Source organism: Clarias gariepinus, chromosome 12 (assembly GCF_024256425.1).
Source record: "Clarias gariepinus isolate MV-2021 ecotype Netherlands chromosome 12, CGAR_prim_01v2, whole genome shotgun sequence".
NCBI lineage: Eukaryota > Metazoa > Chordata > Actinopteri > Siluriformes > Clariidae > Clarias > Clarias gariepinus.
Genome location: NC_071111.1, coordinates 28,467,167 through 28,475,487, shown reverse-complemented (window position 1 = coordinate 28,475,487; position 8,321 = coordinate 28,467,167).

Here is an 8,321-nt window from a genome sequence, read left to right as displayed (position 1 = left end):
ATTTAATTCAGTCACTTCTTATTTGTTTTGGATAGCAAAAGTAAGACGTAAAGCAAAGTAAACGTTACCAAAGTGAGCCTTTAGATTTTTAGTGTAGCCAGAAAACAGACTGTGTATACATCAGAAAAAGTGGCTGTGCCACAGTGATTGTCAGATTAACATGCAAAAACCATATAATAAAACTGTGTAAGCTATATAACTTTCATAAGACACTACCTTTATTTAAGTGCACTCACAAGGACGACAAAACGTTATGACTTTGTAAAACAATGAAAGTAAACAAGGTGTGCTTTTCTTAATTGGTTTTGGTGAACATGAGCGCGTCAGAGAATTAACTGAAACTCTGTGTATACTTGCCACACAGCCGTAGAAAATATGTACTTACAGAAAGCGAAATGTATGCTTTTACATGAACTAATGGAAAACTAATTTCAGTTCATGTAATTCGTACGAAGAGTGAATGTATGTGCATCCCCTGCTGCGGAGATGACGAGATTGTTTTTTAGATGAAGGTAAGAAATCACAAATTTATCAGTCAATTATTCAAATGGTCAGAGTCAGTCTTCTTGCTGTTTTTTCCTGATGCACTTATAATCATTGATTTACTTCTGCCTGTGCGCTCTGGAAAACTTTGGCATGTGAGCACTGATTAGACTACATATGAAATGTAGTCCTAAAGTGGAGCATCACAATGCAGCCTTAACATCCCATTCTCAAACTTCATTTAAATTACAATATTTTTTGAATTTAGAAATGTAAGTGAACAACAATAGCCTAAAACATTTTTAGACTATAGGTGTGCCAGCTACCACTGTTCTTATACGTCTCTTTCTCAGGGTAAATTGTTCAGTGACAGCCCTGTAAAATTCCATTTAAAACTGGACCATCTGTATGAACAAATAGTTTAAGTGTATGCACCATGAGCTATTGATCAGTGATTCATGTAATCGACTCCGTTCGGATGTAAGTAAATGCTAATTGCTTGATAAACACAGCCTTTTTGCGATGTGTGAGGAATATGAGTGTATAGGTGTGAACTGCTGAGACATCAACAGGAGTCCTGGTGTCCTGATCCAGGTGTCAGTAGGTCTTACATATTCATGAAAAGTCATAGATTATTCAGTGAAACATCGGCTCTGCTGAAAAAAAGTTAGGCACATCAGTCACTTTACCCCAAATAAAAGGTCTTTCTGCGTGTTATAATTTAGTTGTTTTGCTATGTGCACACCTAAGACTTTCATTAACTTATTTCTGTGTTTAATACAATATGTAAGGTTTGTTTATTCTCTTAGTTTTTTCTGCTAGTTTGAAAATATTCAATTCAACATTATGTACTTTGACATAAGTTTAAAAGTTGCACGCGAATTTAACATATTTACAGCAGCATCAACATTATAAAAGCCTAGTTTGTGCTCTATGTAAATCAGTAAAATTTGATAAAGGTCTGAAATCTACACAAAAATTTAAGAAGAGGCCTGAAGCACTGCAGGTCTTCAGAAAGCCCTCAGGCCCCCAGATGGTTAAAAGTAATTCTCGTCCCAGGAGCTGACTTGAGTTAGCTTAAAGTGGGGAAGGCTGAATTATTTGCATTTGATTGTTGTCTGACATTGTAAAGCACACACAATAACACTAAAACAACAACAACAACAACAACAGAGAACGAATAGCAAATTAGGAGGCCCTGATTATCCTGCATGAATATTACAAAATCCCTTTAAAAGTCCTATGAAATATTTACACAAATGTAATTTTCTATTCTGAAAGTCTATTTTTTTCCAGTTATTTCTATATTTAAAGTTTGATGTCTTTAAATGTTACTTTTTTTTTAAATAATAATAACAGTAAACACATGTAGTCTATATAACAGTTCATTCTTTGTGGGTCATTGACGGATAAGACTTTTTAATAGGCCAATTTTAAAATACCAAAAATATGGATATGTTTGGCCATTTTCTAAACATTTGGAATGTAGTGTACACATGCCTTTATAAAGAAACAAAGCACTTTTTGTAAGTCGCTCTGGATAAGAGCGTCTGCCAAATGCCTAAATGTAAATGTAAGAAAAGTAAAAAAAAAAAAAGTCATTTTAGTGTTTTTACACTTAAGTTCATAAAACATAGCCTTAAAAAAGTAATCTGGCGCGACCGTAATATATCTCAGAATTCACATTTTTATGTATCATTAAGACTAGTTGAACTCATATCAGTAAGTAGATAAACTGATGAAGAAAGATAAACTTTAGTGCCCTTTCATTTTATGAAAACCATTATTTCACAAGTTTATTCTATAATATCAGAGTCTCCTTCATTATCCAGTTAAAATAAATGTTTATCCCTATAAAAGGAATGGAAAATGGCTGAATTTAGAAAAAAAAGATAAAATATACAAATAATTATACTTAAACAATTAACTCTATGTATGTAATTGATGTATAGAATATGAAAACTTTTACTTTCACTTATACTTTGAGTTTACTCAAGTATAACAGGCTAACAGTTAGCCTCAGAAACCAAACTAGCTACTTCTAGTGACAAAGCACTATCAAATTTATCATCAAAATATAGATTTGTGGATAAAAATTATAATTCACAGTTTTGGGGTGGTCGCCCCACATGATGACCAAAAGTGACTACGACATCACAGCCGTTAAAAAACAGCTTTTTCTTACTATATGAGAGAGACTGATTTACTATACAGTTGAATCCAGGGGGTCTTCACTTGTGTCTGGCTGATGCAGTATGCCATCCTTGAGATGTTTTTTTAAAATAAAGGTCCCAAAATTGTGGTTTGTTGATGGTCGCCCCGGATGAAATGGATAGAATCAACATAATTCGGACAACATTCGTTTGTATATCATGAGAGAAATATATGAGCAAATGCTTTATAGTTTTGTCAATGGATGTAAAACATGTTTAAAATTATGCCAACTAGGAAAAGGGATATATTTAAGTTGATTTAAAGTGTTTTTAAACCAGTTGTCTTAACTAAAGTCAAGGCCGGATGGTCGCCCCATATGGTGTTTTGGCACTTCAGATAGCAGAAAAATGATGAAAAACTTAAAAATTTGGAGAAGTTAGAGTGGTTTAGTAGGTAAAGAAGGTAAATTTTTATGTATTTTTTAGTTTTTTCGGCAAAATAAAATTAACCTGGACAGAAAAAGGGGGCGTCACGTCATTGACCCTTGTACAAATAAAATTCACAGCTTGATCGTCTGTCTAAACAACATTTAATAATTTTTTTCTTATTTTTTATTACTCATTATTGTACAGTAAATGTCAATAGCTCTGGTACTGGTTTTCCATGTTGGTTGTATAAATTATTCGGATGTGGAAATTACCATCAGCGTAGTATTTCTTCTATACAACATAGAACTTTTTATGACTTAAGCTCCACTTAATTGTAGCTGTTTTGCAAACTGTCCATGTGCGCCACCTGGTGGTCATTTCACGAATCATTTTAAAATGCGACTGATTTATTTTGGGCATTCTGGTTCACTACCTACTGCAGTGGTTCTCAAACATTTTCTGTCATTCCCCACTTAAGGGGGTGGGCGAATTTTCAAGCCCCACTTGTCAACAAAATGATAACGAAAACGACCAAGTGTATTTTTTATTAAAATATCAATTTCTAAACCAATAAGATCAAATAATGGCAAGTTCAAAACAGATAAAATACACGTGCAATTGTTATAACAGGCTTACTTCGTCACTTATCTAGAGCTTTCTTTCAAAGAAGTCGAGTGGCTTATTAACGTGACTGGGGTGTGTTGTCTCTAAGTGTCTTCCTACTTTGTTGGGTCTCATGCTATCTGCTGCCAGCGGTTTAAGACACAAAACACACACTGGTCTCTCCTCTGTCCTCACCATCCACACCATGAATCCAAGCGCAACATGGGCTTCATCATAGGCTTTTTGGTTGATTGGGCTGATAGTGCTGAATCACCTGCTTTTTTGTGGTCCATGTAACAAATGTATCCATTGATGTTATTATGCTCACTAAATACAGTACGCTACTGACCCGGTGTTATGCTCTAAAATGCCCCCCTCGCCACGAATTGCCTCCCCTACATAATCTCTTTCAAATAATATATTAGAACATAAATTCATAGGTTTATGGTTTACAAATTAAAATTATAACAAATGAATTTAATTATAAAATAAGCAATATAAAAAATGTTGTATAGGGGAAAAATATATAAATTATATATATTTTTTTCATATACAACATGTATATTTTTATATTGCTTATTTTATAATAAAAATCGTTTCCTATAATTTTTCACCACAAACAATATTTATTTAGTGCAATTTGTGATAAACAATTTGTTATTTGTACATTGACAAACCCCTACAAAATAAATGTGCCATAAAATAATCATTTTTGGAGATTTGTATTAATCGTCTCGACGGCTGTCACGTGCCTAGGGTTAATTATAATAGTAATAATATATTTGATAATAATAAACCTTTGAATGTATGTCCTAATATAATATTTGATAGAGATTACGTGGGTATGTGTTGGGGGAGGGTGGGGGGGGGTTGGGTGAGTTTGGGCAATCCGTGGCAGGGGGGCACTTTAGCTTATAACACCTGTTTGTGTCCGCGGTAAAGTTAGTTTGATATTCGCATCTCCGAATTCAATAGCTGCGTAAATAAACCCGTGAATAAGATACCCAGATATATTTCTACATTGTCTTTCAGCTACATCCGCCTTAAATTATACAAATTTAAAAGCATAAACACCATTATTATCTACGGCGCAACGAGTGATTTAGGGATCATCACAAAATGCCGCACACCAACAAAAAGCGTAGAACGATATTGATTTTCCCTTCTGTTCAGCGCCTGAAGGATCAAAAAGCAACTTTGTTGCCACACTGGAAACTAGAAATGCCAGACTACTGTCTGAAAAAATACAGAAACATCAGCATACACATTGGAATAAATAAAATTACATACATAATACCGAATGTTTCCTTATATATATTGTTCCTCTGCAATTAACATGCCGACGTTAAACCGTTATTGTTGAACTATGGTTCCACTTTTTCTCTAAAGTTATTTTAATTTACTTGTATGAATGATCCATTTCTTTGCACATGATTGTTTAGTTTCGAGTGTCCGATGTTTATTGTCAATAAAGAAAAGCATGAATTATAATAGGTACTTTCCTATTATTTTCCACTAATTCCCTCCCGTTCATTGCGCCCCACCTGTCATGCCTGTATTCCCCACTAGTGGGGCGCGCCCCACACTTTGAGAACCACTGACCTACTGTAAGCCAGTTTTGTTTAGATAATTAATCAGAGTAATATATATTTTCCAGGTCATTTTCCCTAGAACGCTTTCTATTTTCAGCCTCTTGCACGGTTTCTCTAAGATTTTATCTTTACTCATCGTATCTTTTGCAGTTTGTCAGTATATGCGTTAATATCTCCATTTGTCCACAGAATTCACATTGGATTTAGTTTATACTAATATACTATTATACAGACACTGGTGTTGTCCAGTCTGCCCTATTCTCAGCCGTGCTAAATGATTTCCTCTCTTCTGTTTCTGTCCCACACTTTCCCTCTTTTTATTTGCTGTTACATTTTATGCAAATGTCTGCCTGTTTCATCCCATCTTTCTTTGCTATATTTTATTCACATGTTCTTCCATTATTTTCTTGAATTCTGCTTTATTTACTGGACTTTATATTAGAAAATATGACCCTGCTGCAAATTTGACACACATGTGTTTGCCAAAAGTTTAACATTTTTGTAAAGTTGAAAATCCAAGCAACTTTCATGCTGTTTATTGTCTGCCAAGTGCTCACTTACATCATAAACTGTTATATTTACTCACATACACTGAATATGAACTTACCTCAGACACAACAAGCTGATGGTTTTAATTCAGTCTCTTCAAGCAAAAATCTGTCAGTAATATCTCCGTGTAGAGGCGATTAGCGACCCAGCAAAACCTAAGAAAAAAATAGTAAAGTCAACGCAAATGAACAGCACCAGATGAGGGGAGGAAATGGGGGTGGGGCGGCGGGAGGGGGCGGGGTTATTGTCTTATTCTTTCTTCCTTTGGTTCATTTTTTTTGGCTGTTGGCAAACAACGTAAATGTGCATTACCGCCACCTAGTGGAGTGGTAAAATGCTGAAATGCAGAATGAGTTTTTAATAATACTTTGCACTGTAGCCACTGGAACTTCAAATCATTTAGATATGGTCTTGTAACGATCAGATTTGTTATTAATCAAGTTTTTTATTTTCCTTTTGTTGATCTGCTTATAAGTGTCTATATAAAAAAAAACCTTTATGTGTCCCTCTACAGTCTTATAGACATTTCCTTCTGACTTGAGCCATCAGCCACAATGCACAGCCGCAGGTCCTCAGTGAGCTCCTTTGTCTTAGCCAGTGGTGTCAAAAGTATTCACATTCATTACTTGAGTAAAAGTATAGATACTAGGGTTTAAAAAGACTTCTTTAGAAGTTGAAGTATCAACTCAAGCTTTTTACTCAAGTAAAAGTGTAAAAGTACTGGTTTCAAAACTACTTAAAGTATAAAAGTAAAAGTAACGTAAGGAGGGGAAAGCATTAAGGATAAAAGCTTAGGCTGTGCCACGGGCCTATATACTGCAACACCTCATAAAAAAATGAAAAATGTGTTTTGTTGTATTTTTTGACTCTACATTACTATTTTTTCCTCAGGTTTTGCTGGGTCGCTAATCGCCTCTACACGGAGATATCACTGACAGATCTTTGTTTAAAGGGGCTGAATTAAAACACTCAGCTTGTTGTGTCTGAGGTAAGTTCATATTCAGTGTATGTGAGTAAATACAGCAGTTTATTATGTAAGTCAGCACTTGGCAGACAATAAACAGAATAAAAGTTGCTTGGATTTTCAACTTTACAAAAATGTTAAACTTTTGGCAAACATATATGTGTCAAATTTGCAGCAGGGTCATATTTTCTAATATAAATCCCAGTAAATAAAGCAGAATTCAAGAAAATAATGGAAGAACATGTGAATAAAATATAGCAAAGAAAGATGGGATGAAACAGGCAGACATTTGCATAAAATTTAACAGCAATTAAAAAGAGGAATTCTAGGGAAAATGACCTGGAAAATATATACTACTCGGATTAATTATCTAAACAAAACTGGCTTACAGTAGGTAGTGAACCAGAATGCCCATTACTGCCGACAAAATAAATCAGTCCCATTTTAAAATCATTCGTGAAATGACCACCAGGTGGCGCACATGGACAGTTTGCAAAACAGCTACAATTAAGTGGAGCTTAAGATAACAAGTTATATGTTGTATAGAAGAAATACTACGCTGATGGTAATTTCCACACCCGAAAAATTTATACAACCAACATAAAAAAAAAAATGTACCACAACTACTGACATTTACTGTACAATAATGAGTAATAAAAAATTAGATTTTTTTTAAATAAATGTTGTTTAGACAGACGATCAAGCTGAGAATTTTATTTGTACAAAGAATGAACTGTTATATAGACTACATCTGTTTATTGTTATTATTATTTTAAAAAAGTTACATTTAAAGACATCAAACTTTAAATATAAAAATAACTGAAAAAAATAAACTTTCAGAATAGAAAATTACATTTGTGTAAATATTTCGTAGGACTTTTAAAGGGATTTTGTACAGTAATATTCATGCAGTATAATCAGGGCCTCCTAATTTGCTATTCGTTCTCTGTTGTTGTTGTTGTTGTTTTAGTGTTATTGTGTGTGCTTTACAATGTCAGACAACAATCACATGCAAATAATTCAGCCTTCCCCACTGATTTACATAGAGCACAAACTGGACTTTTATAATGTTGATGCTGATGTTAAATTAGTGTGCGACCTTTAAACTTTTGCCAAGAAAAAATTTATGTTCAAAATACAGCAGGAAAAACTAAGAGAATAAACAGATTGTTTTGAACACAGAATTGAGTTAGTGAAAGTCTTAGGTAGCAAAACATAGCAAAACAACTAAATTATAACACTCACAAAGACCTTTCATTTGGGGTAAAGTGACTGATGTGCCTAACTTTTTTCAGCAGAGCCTATGTTTCACTGAATAATCCACGACTTTTCATGAATATGTAAGACCTATTGACACCTGGATCAGAACACCAGGACTCCTATTGATGTCTCAGCAGTTCACACCTATACACTCATATTCCTCACACATCGCAAAAGGCTGTGTTTATCAAGCAATTAGCATTTACTTACATCCGAACGGAGTCGTTTACATGAATCACTGATCAATAGCTCATGATGCATACATTTAAACTATTTATTCATACAGAC